General features: G+C 41.6%; 1 long non-coding RNA gene across 3 annotated transcripts; it reads left to right on the forward strand.

The window, feature by feature from the left end:
- Positions 1-332: 332 nt before the first annotated feature.
- On the forward strand, positions 333-10,102 carry LOC119260743 (uncharacterized). Of its 3 annotated transcripts, none has more exons than XR_008549226.1 (5): positions 333-463; positions 635-749; positions 3,856-3,941; positions 4,039-4,178; positions 9,676-10,102. It is a non-coding gene; the product is annotated as an uncharacterized LOC119260743 (long non-coding RNA). The 3 variants fall into 3 exon arrangements; XR_005128794.2 differs by lacking the exon at positions 9,676-10,102 and adding an exon at positions 4,367-4,574; XR_005128793.1 differs by lacking the exon at positions 9,676-10,102 and having other exon boundaries at positions 4,039-4,208.
- The last annotated feature ends 10,791 nt before the right edge of the window (positions 10,103-20,893 follow it).

Here is a 20,893-nt window from a genome sequence, read left to right on the forward strand (position 1 = left end):
TCACTTTGGAAAACAGTTTGGCAGTTCTCATACACACATATGCAACCCAGCAATCCCATTCTTAGGTATTTACCCAAGGAAACCGAAAATATGTATCTAAATGAAGACTTGTAGCAATCACTTGCTAATGCAAGAAGAGTTTTTGTTAATATTGGTTTTATAAAGCTAACCTTTTTCTTTAAATAATTTTACTTTTAATATTTTTGAGTTGACATCGAATGTTTTTGTTGTTTGTCCCCTCACATCTTTCCTAGAACTTAGAATACGTAACATGGAATCCTTCTATCATTATTACCATGGAATATTAAAGGGCATTATGATTCATGATGGATTAGAAAAAGGACTTATTTGTTATTACTAGGTAGTACATCTTGCCAACAAGGACCCTGAGAAGGTTCTAGGTCTTCAGATAATGTGTATATGTTGTCAATTTCCAGAAACCCTCAAAATCTTAATGAAATTGGTATGATTCTCACTTTCTTTGATTTTTTTCTTTTGGATTACTTTTACATGAACACTGTCTTTACTTGTCTAAATATTTAAGCACATGAATGAAATCTTCTTTTAGTTTTTTCTTTAGCATTGGGTTCTTGCTGGTCACAGATCTTGACCCCTGACATCTTTATATCCACAGAACAATGATCAAATCAGCACTCATTACTCCGGTTTAAGAGGAGGTAAGACAGGACAATGAGCTGAAAGTCAAGGAAACAAAAGAATTGAGGGCTGTAACCAAGTCCTCATCCCAAGTGAGTGAACTTGATTCTTGCTTATTGTGATTTGAGGAATCTGGGCCTATTTGAAGAATGTCAGCAATTTTGCCCTAAAGCAACTTTGATCTTACTGCCCACCCTCCTCCCTGGCAGATTGGTCATTAAACTAGAAAGGTGGAGACCAACTCCATGGCTACCTCTTATCAGAGAGCCTCTACTCACAGTTTAAATAAATCTTTTGTTCTAATTTCCTGGAAGAAAAAAACACCACTCTCCCAGTTCCCTTGAGAAGAGTGCCAGCTTTACCTTTTCAAGACTGTTTATTCTAGTTGATGCCCTCCCTAAAAGTGGCATTTTGAAATTAGTACACAAAGATCAAGTAATGATTCCCTTTTGTCTTCCCCAGCCCATCCTCAAATTCCAACAGAGATGGGGTGTCCTGTGGCTTTAGGAAATTCCTTATAAGTGAGAGAATGGGGAATTAAGAATAAATTCTGTTGTATCTGGTCACAAAAATAGTAATTGTGTTTCTCACTCTTTCCTTCCTTTTCAGCTTTTAATAGTGTTAATAATGGTAATTAATATAAATTAACTACAAGGGCATTTTACACTACATTCTTCTGGAAACAATTAGTTTATTAGTGGTTAGGTCCATTAATTACCTGGAGAAATCAGTGGTGGGGAAGGAGGGTCTTTGGATGAAGAAACTTCAAAATTTTCATGTTTCCACAGAAACAAGAATCAAAGCAAGAATCTGACTATCTTTTTCATTCCGTTTCTCCAGTGATAGCCTGAGCAGAACCATCATTCACTCAAATTCTCTCTATGGATGTCTGAGGTTTAGGGTCTGTCATCTACAAAGTGTAGAGATTTGCATGTGTCTTACTGAGTTTTCAAAAATTAAGAGGCCAAATTCCCTAAGAGCAATTACTAAGACTTACTGAAGAGTCCCTCACCTTAGGAAAAGAAATCACCAGCACACGTGTTCAAACAAAACATGTGCCAGTTTTTTATTTTATAATCTTATAAAAATGTTTTACTTACACCATGGGATTCTGAACATGTTTATGAACATTTTCCAAATGTTTTGAAGTTCAGTGCTGGGATCCCAGTCATAGTCAGTTGCTGGGTTTGGGGAGCCAGTTAGGGCACGTTAGTACCCCACCAGCTCTCCTCTGCTCCTCCCCCTCACCAGGACCCTGCCTCTCAAGACTCTTCAAGACCTTGGCGAGCTTGACTTGGCAACCAATTTGATTTGCCCAGTGCTCCCAGTCAGTGCTTAATAATCGGCTGTTTGTTCAGACATCAGACACCAAAGTTTCCAGGGTGCTTTCCTACTTGCCGGCCCTTGTTTCTCACCATAGCAAGAGGATGGTCCATTGGCACACAGTTTGAGACACCTGGGAGGTTCTATTGAACCAGTTTTCTAGTTAATGGCATTTCTTACCTATTGCCCAATCAATTTATTGAGTGCTTCCTAATTTTTCAAAGAGTTAGTTCTCAGTAAAGCATCTTTTTAAAAAAGATATACTGAAAAAGGTTCGCTTATCTTTTGATGCCTCAGAAAGTATATCAGGATTTGGCAGCATTTCAGACTCCTTTGGTTGACATTCCATTATGCCTTTTCTTGCATAGACTTGGACCCACTTAATGCCATATTATCCTAGAAGTTAATTCATGCATACACATGGGGAGTTTAAAATTGCAACAGGTTCCCAACAGGTGATAATACGTGCTTACAAAGCAGATACATGTGACAGTGGTTATTCCATTTACAAAGCATTCACCTTTAGAATTTCTTTGTATGGCATTTAAAACTAAAAGAATTTATAATTTCAAATGACACCGACAGCTTTGTGAACATACTTATGGTCCATGGAATCCTTTGTCCGTCTCTCTACTGTAAACACACACACACACACACACACACACACACACACACACACACACACCCTTATACACATATACTCAAGCTTTCCTCCCAGGAAGTAGAAGGACCTTGTTGCTCTGCTATGGTCATTCTGTATTTCTCCTGGAATCAAATATGCTGTATGAGGTCTTTAAGATCATCTGGTTTTTAGATGAGAAACCAAGTCCCAGAGTAGTTAGGTTATTTAACCAGAAGTCACAGTATTCACTAGTGGCAGAACTGGGACTAAAACCCAAGTTATGAGCCTCACATCACAGCCTTGACTCTTTCCAGTAAATTCTGTTTCCATACATGGGATGAAAAGTGTTCTCATTATTCAGAGATCTATAAAGAAGACAATGCACAGCCTACCTGAGAAACTGATTTTCTAGATTCAACAACGCACAAGTTCATTGAAGTCTTCCTCTGACTTAACTGAGTCAGAATTGCCCATGTTATAGAAAAAGGGTCATGCCCAGATAAACAGGGGTGAAGTGGTCCTTGACTTAACACTACACACTGCTTCTGCTACCTGAAATGATGAGTAACTAACCCTTTAGGGTATTATTGTTTTATTTTAACAAGGCTGAATACTCTAATTTCAACTTTGTCTCAAAACTGTATGTTTTATTCTTTAATTATCCTGAGAGATTGCTCAGAACATATCCTACATTCTTAGCATCCCTCTTTGATGGTGCAGCTAAGATTGAAATATAGGAATACCCGTAGGCCCTGCTTCTTCCTGACCTTTGAAGAAAGCACAGACTTACTAATTTCCATTGTTTCATTTTACACAATTTCTGCACTTTCCTTTGATTAGAAGAAAATTCCCACCATATTAAATCATTTTTTCTGGACAAGCCTGCTAGAGCAGTGGTCTATTTGGACCATGAGTAGACGCACACAATTTTCATCATTGTAACAACTGTCGCAACAACTTTATTTTTAAGCTATTTAATATATGACTTTTTAGAGGCCTGATTTGTCTTTTCTTTGAGGTGGAAATATTTGTCACAACCCCGTTCTGCTGCCCAATAAATCAAAATGTTGGGTCTCTTGTAATAAAAATAGTTGCTTTGAAGTATAACTTTAAATGTCTAATTTCCTACCAGCAATAATGAGGCTTTATCCAGTCATTGCAAGGACTGGGGTTTCTTTCTCTCTCTCTCTTTTTTCCTGTCCTTTTGTTTTGCTAACATGTGGGCTGTCTAATGACGGGATTTTGTATTCCAGATGTTTTGGCGAGAGAAAGCAGTAAGCGATGGGTACACATCTCAAACGTCCTTACCACCCAAGTGGCTGTGACATCACTGGCCAATGTGAGCCTATCCAGACAAACCCCACCGCGCCCCCCAGAATTTAGTCTTGCTAACCCTTTAGTCATCAACACAAAATAACCGAAATTCTTTTATGCAGCTTTTATTACACAGACATCCAAGGAAGGGGGAAAGAATCTAAAACCACACAGAAGTTAAAACCCATGTGGTTTTCATAAGAAGAAAAGAAAGAGATGGTTTAATTAAGTAATAAGACTCGACTCCCTGGCGGTTAATAAGGTAATTTGCCACATGATTAAAGGTATATGCAAGTGGAATTTCTGTGGTAATGTGCTCGTTCAAACGGATGCTTTTTGGAAACTAGGATTGTTAGTCACTTGAATCCTATGACTTTTTTGAAACAAGAGAAGAACAATAACAGAGTCACTTTTGAAATTCTTTCATCATTGTCTCAATCTTTTCAAAAGGATGGAGGAAGCCGAGGACCTCATGGGACACCACACTCCAGCAGTAGGGCCCTCAGATTCCTGAGCACACGCCTGCCTCCCTTGTGTTCTCAGCACAGTGTGAGGCCACAGAGGATCTCATGGGAACAGACACCAGACCTCTTCTCAACGTTCTCTGGGATGGATGAACCCAGGCTGAAGGCTTGACAAGCCACTAGCTCATCTTAAAAAATGCTTCCATTTATTTTTTTTAGCATCTACCTTCCTGCTTCTGTCTCTCTCCCCTCCCTATCACATTGGCAGGTCTCCATTGCTTCTGGAGACTGTCTCCTCCCTGGAGAATTCTCTCTGGCTTTGCTGTCTATTCAGGTGACAGAGCCTGATGCAAACCACCAGACCCCTGTTGCTGGGTAAACAGAGCTGCACAGCTGCTTGCAGCCAAGGGGACACTGACTCCAAAGCACTCTGCCAGCTGCCTGTGTGCTTAGGTGCTGGACTGTCCTATCTGCCTTCCAGGCTCCTGCCTCTGCCATCTGTGTGGCCTGGAAACTCACTGCTTATCTGTAGGATGGAGGTGCTGTAATTCAAAATGCTCCATGAACTCCAAGGTGCTGCATACACAGGTCAGGTTACTGCCATGATCCTTTCTCTTCCCTATGCTCTGAGTGTCCCCAGGGGGCTTCTTATCTTGGGGCAAGAAACTCCCTGCCAGCTCTGATAGTCTGTACTTCTTCATTCACTTGTTTATTCATTCACTTTCTCAACAAATATTGAGGACACCTACAGTGATTAGGAATGCAAAGTCCCTGTCCTCATAGACTTTAATTTCTAGGAAAAGACACACAATGAACAAGAAAACTACTGGGGTCATTAAAGAATAACAAATGTTATAGAGCAAATCAGTAGGCTGATGTGATGGGAAGTCGATGAGGTAGGGGCTGCTTTTGAGAGCAGTCAGAGCACACCATGTGGGCATTTCAATTGCAACTCCAAAGATCAGAAGTAGCTGGCTGCATGAAAGCAACAAGGGGCTCATTCCAAGGAGAGGGCTGAGGTCTAGAGGTGGGAAATAGCTTGCCTGGTGAAGGGAGAGTAAAGCAGTCGGTGTAGCAAAGACAGTGGATGGCTGGGAGGAGGTCCAAGAAATAGGCCGAGACCAGGTCATTCATGCAGGATCCTGAAGGCCACAGGAACAAGTGCAAACTTAATTCCCAATGCAGGGAGACTATTACAGGTGCAAGCAGGGATGCGACATCATCTGATGTGCATTGTATGAATATCATCCAGATTAATAAGGGAGAAGAGAGGGGACCAAGAAGAGAGTTTTTAGGTAATGGACTTAAGTGGGCAATGAAGGAGACTGAAAATAGGGAGATCACAATGGATGGAGAAAGTGGGCAAGTCTGAACTAGTTTGGAGGTAGCACTGACAGGACATGCATAGGCATAGTATGCATATTGTCAAGCCCAGACCTTGGGCACAGAAGATCAAACTGGAAGGAATAGGAGGAAATTCCAAAGAAGGGGGCTTCCTATTTGTGACTTGTTCTTCTCGAGGAAAACTGTGTTTGTGCACCTCCCCATTAGGCCCTTGATGTCTTTCGATGCATAGGGAGAGTGAACGTCATGAAATAAACTATGTCCTGACCACACATGACGAGGCAAATGAAAGTCAATATATTGATTCCCTTGAAAGGGCACAGGAAACCAACATGTGTTCCAGACATAAAATGATCTTGTTGCAAGCTGACCCACAGACGCCTCAATTCAATTAGTGTAGTCTCCATCTCACCAGAACTTAACTCAGATGTCTAAAAACCACTTGGGATTTTTCTAGACATCCTAAAGTCAAACAACTCCAATGGGTAAGACATGAAAATTGTGGCCTCTGCCTTCTCTCTCTCTATTTTGAAATGATTTCAGATTTAGAAGGAAACTGCAAAGATATGACAGAGGTCCCCTGTATTCTTCACCCTATTCCCCAGGATATCACCTCTTGGATTAGTATAAGACGCTGTGAAGACCAGGACATTGACATGGGTAAAATGCATACATACAGGTCTACTGCATCCTATCACCTGGGTAACTTTGGTTACTAACCTCACAATCAAGATACAGAGGGCCACAGAGAGCTATTGATGGCAACATTTTACCAGTCTGGGTGAAGTGTAGAAATCTTACCTCCTGATAAGTCCCCTCCCCTCACTACCACTAATTACAATATAATTATCTCAAATATTCCCTCTATATACATTGAAATCCCTCTATATACAATGTTACAACTTTTGAAAATACAATTTAGAAACTTAAGAGGAGAAACAAAGTCTATTGTATTTACTGGTTTTTACATTTTCCTGTGATTTTTTTCCTTCTAAATGTTCCAAAATTCCTTCTTTTATCTTTTCCTTTCTGCTAGTGACAAATTCCCTTAGATTTCCTTCACCTAAGAATGTCTTGATTTCCCATCCTAAAGGATAGTTTTACAGAACACAGAATATCAGAGTTTACAGGACACAGAATATCAGAGTTCTTTTAACTTTTTTTAAAATATTTTTTCCTAAAGATTTATTTATTTATATATATACAAGAACTGGGGTACAGGCCGGAGGTGTGGGGGGGTAAGAGGATTCACCAGAGACAGAGTCAGGAGCAGAATGGGTGAATCAACCAAAATACACTGCTGAGGGGAGCAGTGGGCGAGACAAGAGAGGTCTGTGGCACCATGTGGGTTAGCAACCTGGCCTGGGATTGAACTCATGCCACAGAGGCTGGTGATGGCTTGACAGCGGTGTGATTTAACCCCTGCACCACTAGGAAGGCCCTTTTCTTGTAACTCTTGCAGAGTGTTGTGCTACTTTATTCTGACCTCGATGCTTTCCGATAAGGAATCCACTGTCCCTCAAATTGTTTTTTCTTTTGTTAGTAATGTAGTTTTTTTTTTCTTTTATTGCTTTCAAGATATTTTTGTTTTGTCTTCATTTTTCTGAAATTTTATTATACTATGTCTTGGTATGATCTTTTTATTATAATTATGTTTGAGAGCTCCCAAACTATTTCATCTTTATGTTTTCAAATTTCTTCCAATTTTAGGAAGCTTTTAGTCATCATTTCTTTGAGTATATTTTTAGTCTCACTCTCTCCTTTCTGAAACCTGAAGATGACAGTGTCAATTTTTTGGTTATATTCCCCAGTTCCCTAAAAGATTCTGTTCTTTGTTTTCAAGTTTATCTTTTCCAGATTGCCCAGGATGGATAATTTCTATTCTAGCTTCAAGTTCATTAATTTCTTTCTCTGCCACTTCCATTCTGCTGCTGAACCCCAAAAACACTTTTATTTTATTATTTTTGCTTCTATAATTTTCACATGGTTCTTCTTTGTATCCCCTCTTTTTTTTCTGAGACATTCTATTTTTTCATTGTTTCAAGCATGTTCGTAATTGCTTGTTCATAAAAGCATTTTTATCATGGCTGCTTTGGCCTTCCTGTCAGATGACCCCAATAGATATGATATCTCAGAACTGATGTATATTGATTCTTTCTATTCTCTTTCATAAAACTTTATTTCCATTACCCCATAGTGTCTTGACCATACCTTGCTCCAAGGATAAGTATGTTTGCAAATTTCCTGTGAACCCCAGGCTGGTTTTGGTTGCATAACAGGCAATTTACAGTGGTTAGGAGCACAGACTTGGGGTCTGCCAGAATCAGGTTCAAACTTGATTCTACCACTTACCAGCTCTATGAACCCTGGGCAAGTAATCTGAAACTTAGTTGCCTCATGTGTAATGGGATATGAGTACATTTCCGATAGCATCTGTGGTGGGCGGTGGGTGAGGAAGGGAGACAAGATAAATATGATATTTTTGCAATCATTACAAATTTTCCCACAATATTTGAGGAATGACAACTCCCCAAATACTTATTGTGAAACACAACATATACATAGAAGAGCAAATAAAATGTGTGTGTGCATTAGAAAGACATGAATCCTGACAGACAAAAAAATAGAATAGCCCTGGTCATGAACTAGAAAATCATCAGTACCTCAGAGGGAATGGCCAGATCTACCAAATGAAAATATAGGATGATTTTCAGGTAAATAATGAGTGATTTTTTTTTAAGTTTAAATTTGTCCCATACAATATTTCAGAAATACTTTTTACTAAAATTTTATTTATTATTTATCTGAAAGTTAAATGTAACTGGACGTTTTTATTTTGTGTTGCAATTCTACTTAGAAGGCTTCTCTGCACCACAGCACCCTTCTTCCTGCAGACTTTTCTCTTAACTATTCTATTGCTCTTTTTGATAGTTTTATACCTTAAGTGCTAATTCCAAAAAGCAGAGTATAGTTATGCCTGATTTTGACAATCATGGCTTTCCATTGTTGTTACTCTACTTTTTTTCTAAATCATGTCAAGTCCAGTTTTAATTCTCCAATCACAAGTGTCATGAGCAGACATGACATATCTGTCATTTTTTTAACGATTCCTGACCCAGTGACCTGGTGATCCAAAAGCCCAATGAAATAGGTACAGGAATGAAGCCTCCAGTTAAGGACTGGAGACTGAGGTAAGCCTCAGTCTCCTGAGATTACCTTGGAAAATGCTTCCTGCCATAGCATCGAGCCTCAGCAAAGGCAGGTGGCCCTGCTGGCAGCTGCACTCCCTTCATGCCCAGCCAGCCTTGGCACTCATTGCTTTCAGATTCTAGCACCCACATGCAACCCTGAGCCACTTCCTCCCAAATGCCAGCACCATCTAGAGTTCTGCATGTACATGGGTTCAAGTTTTAAAACAGCACCCCCATTCCTTGTCCTGACTCCTGCAGAACTCTGCTCTTTCATACCTTGAGACCCTCTGCTCCTAGCCTTAAAAAGAAAAGCATGTATCTCTCTACCTTTGATTACACTAGAAGGTTTAGTGACTCTAGGGAAGAAGCACTGGATGATTTATGAAGCCAATGGCCCATCACCACCAAAGAGCTGGTTTATCTTTCCTGAGTGAAAGAAGATTCTGCATTACAACAGTAATGGCCTCCCATCCCCCAGGAATGAAGAGCTTGCTTCTTCCCAGCAGCAGAGATAAATAAGGTAGTTATATTTGCATATTCTGCTAGAGTTGACTCTCAAAAATTTACATATAACACATCCATCTCAAAGTCTGAAAAATAATGAGAGTCATTAAAAATATAGCTAGTGTTTAATTTTGTATGATCTTTTCTTGTGCATCAGACTTTTTTCCCCAAGTGGTAGAAGGTTAGAGTCTGACCTTTGAGGTTCACCCTCAGCAAAATACACTGTACCACAAACTCACTTTCTTTTTTAATCCAGGTGGAAATTGGTGAATATTAACATTAAATACATCCGGCAAGAGGAAAACAAGCAGTGACAGGGCAGCGTGCCGCCTGGAGGGCAGGAATGTAGGAAGAAGCAAAGCCTTTCTTGCCCTCCTCACCTTAAGGATGGGGAGTTAATGGATTTTTCTGCATGCCAACAAGAGTCTCTGATCTTTTTCCCACCACCTGGCAGACTCCTCCTCCCCAACTGCCTCTCCCAGTCTCCACCCTCTTGAGCTCTATGAAACAGCAACAGAGACAGAGCTGGGAAGCATCTACCTGGCTGGACCCCAGGTAAAATGGGCCCAGTGCAAATTTGTTGGCCACCTCATTGACAACTGTGGGTCACAGCCAATGGCACAAGCAAGGACAAATAAGTCAACAAATGGCCTAATTTGCATTTGATAAGGATCAAAGGCATTAAAAAGGAAAAAAAAAAAAAAGAACTGGGCTATTGTCCTATTTTAACAAAAGGCCTTACATTCCACATTTGCAAAGTAAGAGATCTTCCTGACACTGGAGGAGACAAATCAAAATGCTTTTGGACTCAGCAACCCAAGTAAGTTACACATTGGGCTTGCAGGACCAAGGTGGCTTTATGTATAAGGATGTCTAGCAGAACATTCAGTGCAGGAAAAAGGGTCTTTCATGTATGTGGAATTGGCCTTGTAGACTAGTGTTGTTAGGGGGAAAAGGATGTCCCACAGCTATTTCCATATAGGCTTTGTGGACTCCACCCCCACCCCAGGTCAAAGCCAAAGACACTGGGAACTCCAAATCCCATCACCACCAAAGGGAAGGTGGCTGGGAACTGAGGGTGGGGTTAAGCAGCCAGGTGGATAGAAAAGGCAGACACGTGGGCTTTGGGGGACCCCATTTTGGGCTCTCCACCAGCTCGCAGCGTGCGGCCAGCTCTGAGAGTGACTTTGGGTTTCCAGGTCGTTGGATCGGGTAGGACGCATTAAAGACTTTATTTCCCTATTTTCTCCCTGAGTTGTACATTTTCCTTCCTCTTCCTGTCCTATAACAGTGTTAAGAAAAGTTCAGGAATTCTATCTCAGTTATATTGGCCAAAGGGGAGGGAAAATACATATTTCACTCATTTGTGGAGAGATAAGTCCTTTTCTGAGGTTGAAGTTTTCCCTAAAGCCAGGTACTCTTTACTGACCAGCTAGGTCACAGGCAGGTGGAGGTAGAGGAGTTTGGATTAAAGACTTTGTATGAACTCCATACCCTATCCCAGTACAGTCTTGGAACTAACATCTATGTAGCACTTACCAGCTCACAAAATCCCCCACACCCATTACCTTCACAGCCCCTAGGGTCTGTGACAGCGCCCATTACATGCCATTCAGTATGAAGCATACTTTACATTTTGCTGCATTTTTTTCTGCTTACATTTATCTATGATCATTATAGAAAATCATAAAACAAAAATGCATGAAGGAAAATGAAATCACATAGAGATACATTGAAGTATATTTCCTTCCAAATTTTTTCTAAGCATGTTCTTAAAAAACAAGATTATTTAGTCCCATATTCACTTGTGCACATACTTTGCTCCTAGTGAGGATCACACTCACCAGGCCATTCTGGTGGTCCTTGGGAGCACCACGCCCAAGAGGGCTTAGGGGTAACACAAGACACCTCCTTTCTCCAAGCCTCAGTGTTGTTTCTGAGACATCCCAGAACATCTCCTTCTTGTTCTCAAATAATCCTTGTATACTTTTCTCTCTCAGTCTTTTAATGGGCTTCCTCCATCTGCAAAGTCACTTTGTTACAGGGCAGGGAGAGGGGCACCCCAGACCCCGCAAACCTTCCTGCTCTAAATAGGTTCTGCCATCTGCTGCATCAACACAAAACATGAGACTTTAATGGGAAGGAACTTTAATACAATTAGGAAACAATACAGGAAAGGCAAAGAATCTAGTTTCTAAATCAAACACCCAAAGTTACCCGTCCCCTCATGGGTAAAAGTCCACCAAAATGGGATCGGCCCAGAACAAGGCCCCAAAGCCTGTCACAAGTCTAAAGCACCTTCCAGTGGGGACCCACAGAAAAGGATCAGAAGCAACCAGACAAGTCTGAAAAGAAAAGAGCAAAATCAAAATCAAGACAAAACCCGCCATTGTCACCTCGCCACGGGTCTCTCACCGACATCTGTCACCCAGTCCACGACCAAAAGGCAAGTGCAGTTTCTTCACGTGTCTCTCGGCTCCATGTGCCTCCTCCAGGTCTCCTTCTGGCTCTCCATGCTGCTTCCTTCCTTCCTCAGTCTCCTCTGCAGCTTCTTCTCTCTCTGCTCAGCTACACCCTTCCTTGGGTGGGGCGGGAAACCTGGAACCTCCCCCTTTCCTGGGGACCACCCTGTTACAACTTGAGGTTGTGCTCTCATGGCCATTTTTCTGTCCCTATGAATCCAAGGTCCCACCTGGTCCCCTAGGGTTCTCATGTCCCAAGCCAGGGTGGGGGCCCAGCAGCCGTGAGGATTGCTACCCTTTCTAACTCTGAGATGTACTTGGAAGATTCACTTTCCTGGTCTTCAATGCACATGCAAAGCACCTGGGATTTTTGTTTAAAAGTAGGTGTCTTATTCATAAGGTTTGGGTGGATCTAAATGTTCCCAGGTATCTACATACCCATGGACAAAGATTGGATCAAAAAGATGTGGCCTTTCCACATGATGGTGTACTAGTCATGGTGTATGAGAAAGGATGAAATGCTGCCATTCACAGTAAAATGGAAGGAGTTCAAGGGAATCATGTTTAGTAAAGCAAGTCAGAAAGACAAAGACAAATATTGTACATTTACATAGCAGATAGTTGGACTAAATAAAATACTTATTAAGTCCAGAGAATATTAATAAACTAAGTAAGGTTTCTGAGGCCAAGGGGAGAGAGAGAGAGAGTCAGAGCAGAGATACAGCATGATGGTAGGGGAAATAAATATATAAAGTTTGACTGAGAAGAGACTAAATAAATGCTATTGTCCCGGCATCACACCATCAGTAGCAAGGTCCTAGAGAGCCACGGTGAAAATAACCTCTCTGCTTAGACCACAGAACTCTGTTCATGGACCAGGTAGGGACCAGTCTGTCTTCCCCATCCTACTCTTTTCCTTTTTTCCTTTTCTCTTTCCTTCATTCAAATAAAATTAAGTATACAGATGCCACCAGGATGCTGACTCCTTCAACTGAACCATAGATGCAGGCATTTCTATGTAGCTGCAACACCACCCCCTTCCATATGCTCTGTTCCTCAATCTCCCCTCCTCCCTCCCTCTGCTCTATTACCAGCTCTGCTAACCCCCAGATTCCCATAACATCATAGAGATTTCAGAGTTATTTTTTGTCCACTCCTTTGCATCATTTTCATAACCATAACTACCCCAGAGTTGTGCCCCTAACCCAAGCATCTCTTAAGAAAATTACTTTTCCATTTGGGAAAAGAAAATCACCAAAGCAATAAACATTTTTATAAATAAATCCTTATGTACATTTCTGAATCTTCCTTCTGTAGGAAAGACAGTTAAAATCTCAGTTACTGGATCAATATGAAAACTTGGGGACTCTTGATACATATCAGTTTTTGTTCTTTTTCCATGGGACCACATGTTTAATACTCTGTCCTTGTGGCTTAATTTGAGGGGCTCTGAAAAATAGAAAGATACTGCCTGTTCTCAAATAGTTCCCAAACCAACTCTTTCAAAATGACTGAGATTATGGAACTGCCCCCAACCCACTTCCACCTTGGTTTCAAGCATAACAGATGCTGTGGGGAAAAAAAAGTTGCCATTATCTGGGCTACAAATTAGCTACAAAGCCACACCATTAGGAGGCATTCATGCTTCAGCTCAACTTTCCTCCACTGGAGATACTCCACTGAGCCCAGAGTGCAGATAAATTTGGGTTTGTTGGGTTTTTTTAGGGGGGGGGGAATTGTACAAAAAGATGAGGAACAGTGTGAAAGAGGAATATCTGAAACACAGATCTTGTTCCCCAAGTCCCAATTCCCCCAACCCACTTTGTATAAAGCAGGGACTACTATTGTTAGAGTAAGGGGACACCTGAGGACCCCTAAACCTGAACACTTTAAATGGGTTCTGCCATCTTCTGCTTAAAGACAAAGCATACCCTTAGTGTGAAAGAACTTTAATAGAACAGTGTGCATAGAGAGAGAAGAGAATAAAGGATATAGTTTCCCATTGAAACACCCAAAGTTACCCATCCTCTCATGGGTAAATGCCCAACCAAACAGGGTTAGCCCAAAGCAGGGACACTGAGGCCCAAAAACCTGCCACAAGTCTAATGCACCCTCTAGCAGGAAACCATAGGAAAGGGGCAGAAGGGGCCTGGCAAGTCTGGAAAGAAAAGAACAAAATTAAAACACAAGTCAAGATAAAGGCTGCCACTGTTAGCCTCCCCACCCGTCTCTCATCACGCATGTCTCTTCCAATTGTTTCCTTCTACTTCCCCCATGTCCCTGGTACAAACCCAAGGAGAAAAAGCAAGGTGACTTCTTTTACACATGTCTCTCTGCTCCATGTGCCTTCTCCAAGTCTTCCTCTCCACGTCCTTTCCCTGGCTTCCCCCTTACCCCACCCTGCCACTCAGCTCCAACCTTCATTAGGCAAGACAGGAAACCTGGGACCTCCATTTTCTATGGAGATTACACTGTTACACTATGGGTATCACTCCATGATAACAGAGAGGAAGAGAAAACTGGACAGTGACAGAAGATCAGAAAGACTTATGGTCCTCTTATCCACCATACAATCCTGCCTTTTCCAGTGAGGAGATGGTTGAAGATTCTCTGGCTTTCTTCGCCTATGAAAACTGAGTCTATTCCTCCTGGTTCTAAAATAACGCCTATCCCCTGAGGGATTGCGGCAAGGAGGTGACAAAGGCACTTTCAGAACAGCCTGGACTCTGGAGCTCATCCCACAGAGACCCATGTCTGTCCACGTTGCCTCACAGGAAGCCCAGGGTCTCTGAGAAGCAGCCTTGTCCAGCGTGATCAACACCCACAGTTCATCAAAAACAGATTGTGTGAAGCGGAACACCCAAAAGAACAATTAATAAAATTTCAGGAATCAAAGTGGCCTCAGGAGCTGTACATTTTGGAGTCTGCTCATTAAAGAAGCAAACAATGAGCCCTCTGACCGGAGCCCCTCCTTTGAGGCAGCCACGGTGGATCCCACAGTCTATTATCTCAGCACCTCATTTCCAATTCAAATGGCTGCCACCTGTCTTGTTTTGGCCTGCAGTAGATGGTGTTTTCTGGTTTAAAATGCAGGAAGAAAAAGACTCATGTTGTGCTTTTTATTTAGCCAGGGTAGCATCTGTTCTCATCCACAACAGGACTGAAGGCTGAAGGACAGATGCCAGGATTTTTTTTTCAACAAGGATTTTTGAAAGTACCAGAAAAGTTCCTATGTCAGCTTTCTGAGAGGAATCTTTATTTTACCTTGGCAGCCCCTTGACTGAAAGAATTGGCACGTGCAGACAGGCACCTTCCCCACCCTGGTCACCAGTGGGTGTCATCACCTGATGGATCAATTCTTCACAAGTAGTCTGGGGACCCAGAGTTTTTCAGAGGTGATTTCTGTTTCCACATGTGAAAAGATGACGGCAGGCAAAATTCTTTCAGAAACACCCATTATTTTGAAAATTAATCTTGTTGGCCTCATTTTAGAAAAATCCATAAGCCACTGGTGGCTTAGTTGGTGCACCTCTGGTTCAAAAATTGGGCTTTAGGGCCTCCCCGGTGGCGCAGCGGTTGAGCGTTGGGTTGCGAAGCTGCCCGCGACCTCTGCGGCTCTGGTTCGATCCCCGGCTTCTCCCCTGCCACCGGAGGAGGGTCCCACATGGCGCACAGACCTCTCCTGCCACCCGCTGCTCCCCTCAGCAGTGTACTTCGGTCCTTCTGCCTGCTCTGCTCCCTGCTCTGGCTCTGGTGAATTCTCTCACCCTCCCGCGCTTCTGACTGTACCCAGTGCTTGTATAAACAGTGTTTGTATAAACAAAACAAACAAACAAATAAATAAAAACATGCCTCTAAAAAAAAAAAAAATTGGGCTTTAATGTGTTTGTTTCAATATAGCAACGATGAATTCAATAGAGACTATGTGCAAAACACCTCTGAGTCCATGGGGTGTGTGAGCTGGAGGAGTACAAAGGAAGTAGAAGGTTCTGGAATACCAAGACATTAAGAATCACTGGTGGGGGGAAGGGTAGAAGTGCCCCTCTCACAATTCTTCTTATTTAGCATCTTCAAAGGGCAATATTCCAAAGCCGACTGCCAACAAGAGAGCGAGGGGTCTTTTTATATCTCAGCTCCTCCATCATACCACTGTGGCACCTGAGTGATTGCAAGTTTAGCAATTTCCTTTCTAAAGCACACCAGGGAGATAGATGTTAAAGTTGTTTGTTGATTCACTTGGCAAGATGAGTCTTCTCGAACTTATCCTGAGAATGAGGTAATAGTTTGGTCTCCAAAGATATGCTCCTTGGGGAAATGGAAGTAAAATCTGTGCCAGATTTGTCACAAAGAGACACCGGAACATCAGGGTGTCCAGGAGCCCGGATGGAGAAGGAAATTAACACTGGTTCCAACAACAGCAACAGAAGTAAGAAGCAACAATAACGCCATTAAAGGATTCCCGGCTATGCTGTAGACACAGAGATCTCATTTTCATTTTATGGATGCAAAAAATGAGGCTCAAAAAGGTTAAGTCATTTGCTCAAGACCACAAAGCTGGTGAATTCAGTAGTTAAAAACATGAATTTTGGCCAAAGACTGATGCCAGCTGAAAATCCACTTCCATCTCTTCATAGTTCAGTGATGTGGGTTACAAAAGTGAAACAATCTTTGGTAGTTAATCTCCATTTGACACTCTATAATAAAGGGTTTGGACTTGTAAAACTTACCTCTCCTTCTTCTCTCTCTGCCCCATATCTAGGCAAGCTAGAAGCATAACCATACATGGGAACTCGCACTCTCTAACCACCATAAAAATACCCAATTACTATTTCTCCCTGCTCTTTCAAGCCTGTTTGGAAGCTACTCTGTGCTCCCAGAAAGCCTCTATGTCAGTCAAGCTCTCCCATGCAGGTAAGGCATTGTCATCCCAACATCCAAGCCAAATTCTGGGTGGAGTCCATCCTGTTTCTTCAAGTGTCTGATCCTTGGCCCATTCTCCTCACCCTCTAAGCAGCTTAGACCCTGAAAAGTTGACCTGCCAAGTCAGTCTTCCTCACCCTCTGGCTTGCCTTTAAGTTCAGTCAACAAGCGGCAGATACAGGAAGTAATGGGGGAGGAGAGAGAGGTTGTGGAACTTTCCCCTGTTCCTCCCTGAGTTGATGCCACATTTCTCACTGTTGCACTGCCCCCTATGACATCAGCCCCCACCAGCATGCTTTCCTGCACATGCCAACACTCGCTGTTTCATCTCCTTGCCCTTCAGCACTAGGGGGTAGTTACCAAGGCTACAATCTCTGGTGCCTCCACATCTTTTGCTGGTTTCCTGACCCACCGCTGCAAGCAGTCTTTTCATTAGAGGATCCTTGGAGGAACCATCTGAATTTAATTCTGTTTCCTGTCAGGACCCTGACTGTAAATCTTGATCCCCTCATTGTAAAATAGAGGTGACTGATAACACCTCATGATAATGCATCATGTCAGTGTTGCAGTGATTAAATACAATAATTCAGGCGAACATCTAGTATACTGCTTAGATATGCAAAGTAAACTATACTGTTTGTTATTACTATTATCATGATGATTACTTACAATAGCAACAGTAATAATGAACAGTGACACTGGAATTAAAAATTCAGGTCTTTCTGCTTGTAAAGTTCATTATTTTTCCCACCAAGCTACATTTCTTCCCTTCTCTAGAAAATGAAGTTCAGACATCTCCCTCCCACCCCATCTTGGAAATATCACATTTAGACTGTCATATGAATTAAATCATTCCTTCCTTAAACAAAGCTTCTCCAGCTCAACGGGTTTGTCAGTTAAATGGGAATTCGCCAGAAGAACAAAATGTAATGTTTTTTACTTCAACATCTCAATGCCAGACATGATTCTCTGTCTTTCACCCATCAGAGACTTTCTGGAACATCAATTCATAAGGCAGCCAATACAAATTCAATATAAATCATAATCATTAGAATTCAAGTGATAGGTGTTTGTCACAAGTCCGTTATCAGAAACAAAATATTCTTCAGGCAAGAGCCATGACCTTTATCGCTTCTGAACATATATGTCCATTGCTTGAGGTGCTCAGAAAGGCAACTTACATGAAAAATAAGATGGGACAGTCTTGAAAATTTCCTAGAAGTATAATTCTCAGATAGAAAGACTGCCTGGTCATGGCGACACAAGTGACAGATTATGTGTGTAGAAGATGAAGATGAACTAAGGATGGAGCTAGAAAAGCTGTGGAAAATGAGGGAATTAAGGTGAATATAGAAGTAACTTGAGATCATCCTTCTCTGAAGTCCCCTCCACCCATCCAGGCATCATTTCTACAACTGTTTCCTCTCTTGACCTGGGGCTATGAGAGCAATAAATTCAAGAGGCAGTGCTTTTGGAACCTATCTAAATGGGGGAGTGTTCTGTCATCAAAATAATTTAAAATGATCACCTCTCCGGGATACAATCTCTCGATAGATGAGTCATATTCGAGAAGTTGGCACCAGGTTGAGTGGCAGCAAGGTCTAACAAAGCTTTGAAGCAGAAAAATCTAGGTTCAAATCCTGACTCTGCCATGTACTAAGAGCTCTTGAGCAACTTACTCAAGCTCCCTCTCTGCTCATTTTTCTCTAATAAAATGAGAGTAATGAAATAACATCAACCTAAGGAAAACTAGGTTGAGAATCACATAAACCTGAGGAAAACTACTCAGCACAAACATAGTATATCTTCAGTAGTTAATAGCTATTGTTATATTGACCTCTAAACCAATCACTTGAGCAGAGCTAACGTGTGAGTAAACCCAATGGAAAATAGCTCATGTAACTCTCCAGAGCATTAATATGGGAGCCACATGACCAGGATTCCAATCTATGTGCTCCTGGACAAGTCATAGTGTTTTAGATGCTAGTGGGAACTCTTGAACTACTTTCCAAAATTTCAAGGAGTCCAGCGGGGGGGTATCTAATTATTGGAGCTGAGGCCACACAATGCTTTGTTTCAGATGGAATTATCACAGAGTCACATAATTACTCTGATTATTTTAATCTGATGTTTTACTTGACATTACATATGATTCTAATTAATTGAGAAAGACAATGGATTGTTATTGAGAAAGTATGGGGTTTAGGTAGGACAATCTGACAAAATATATGAAAGAAATTTTAAAAGATCTTTGTTGAAGAAATGTCTAGACTTCACTTCCTAAGATATTTTAGGAAAGGGTTCTATCTGAATGGTTCAACTTAAAGATTTTGATTCTTCAGAACTTTCTCCCTTAAGAAGACAGTAAAAATCTGTGGCCTCTCCTCTCCACACAAATACCACTTCTGGGCCATTCATCAACCACAGATGAACAAAGATATGAAGTATTAACTTACTCTTTCCAAAAAAAGAATCATTGTGTACATATTCTGGGCTAGGACTGTTCTAGATGATGGGGCTACAACAGAGAACAAAACAGGAAAATTTCTGCCTTTATGGAATATACATTTTAGTGAGGAAGATGGATATAAACTAAATCATCAAACAGATTAAAAAATACAATGTTAGCAATAAAGTCATGAGGAAGCAAAATGGCTTGATAAGTTGGTAGAGATAAGGCAGTCAGGTAAAAGTTACAATGAGGAGGTGAAAGTGAGAGGATACTTGAGAGTGAGGGATTGAAATGTGTTGATATCCAGGAGTAGAGCAGAGCTGGCGTGGGAGTAAACTTGGCACATCTGAGGAACCACTGGTCACTGTGGCTGGAGAGAAGCCAACTAGGAGGGGTGGAAAAGGCAGCAGAGAAGTGACTGGGTGCCAGGCCCTTGGGGACTTTGTGGATTATGGTCAAAACTGTGGATTTTAGTCCAAGTCTATGAAAGGAAACCACTGGAGAGTTTTTACTACTTGAGGGACAGTTTACCAAGAGCACGTCTGGGGCAATTCTGGGGCAGGGACACCAAACAACATTATGATCCAAATGGTCAAGAAAACATGGGACTGCCACAATATAGTCTGCCTCTCCCATGTCCCCTAATTTTAATGGAATTTGTTCCCTATACTAAAGAGAGGGGGCCTCTGGCCTGCTTGAAACCCTAGTGCTGCTCATTAACTCTGGCAATAGCTCAAAGTAATTGGATGTAAAGACCAATATTTAATGTGAAGATTAAAATGACATCAAAGAGTATTACAAGCAAATGCAAACCCCTTCATTGAATCACATAGATTTTAAACTAGAATTGCATCCATAACTCACAGCTTATCTATTTCTCAATCTAGGCATGTCTAGCTATGCCAGCATTTGTGTGTTGGCTCAGATAAAGCTTCCTTGCTCAAAAGTAATGTCAGAGGATGCATTCATTTAACAACAAAATTTCGTTTTTCTTACCCATCTGCTTGAGACAAAGGCATGGGCCTCCTTCCTCAATCTGCAATGTCTGTCCTTGAAATAGTTATTGTGGACCCCAATTTGGAATTATTAACCAAATAGCTCCTATTAAAAGCTCAGGTAAAATGGGGCCTCCCTAGTGGCGCAGGTTGTTGAGCACAGCACTGTGAAGCTGTTGGCAGCTCTACAGTACCAGTTTGATCCCCACCAGCCACAGGGCAACCCACATGGTGAGCAGACCTCTCCTGTCTCGCCCGCTGTTCCCCTCAGCAGTGTATTTCATCAGTCTGCCTGTTCTGTTCCCCCCTCTATCTCTGGTGAATCCTCTCACCCTCCCACACATCTGGTCTCTACCCCAGTTCTTGTATGAATAAAATAAATCTTTAAAAAAATAAATAAAATAAAGCTCAGGGAAAATGATAAATTTGAGAGGGGTTTTAGATATTTTTTCCCCTTCAAATCATCCCCAGAGTTAGAGAATAAATATATTTATCGCAAGTTCTGGGGAGTGGAGGGCATTGGGGGGTATAACCTAAGAAAAGAAGTTTCTTCAAAGGTCTCATATTGTTGGGATTTTGTTGTAGTTTTGACCATATGTCAAAATGTATCAGTGTTTAACATGTAGTACTTCAAGATACCAGATG

This window comes from Talpa occidentalis, unplaced genomic scaffold (assembly GCF_014898055.3).
Source record: "Talpa occidentalis isolate TD23 unplaced genomic scaffold, MPIMG_talOcc4v2.1 talOcc4.6, whole genome shotgun sequence".
NCBI lineage: Eukaryota > Metazoa > Chordata > Mammalia > Eulipotyphla > Talpidae > Talpa > Talpa occidentalis.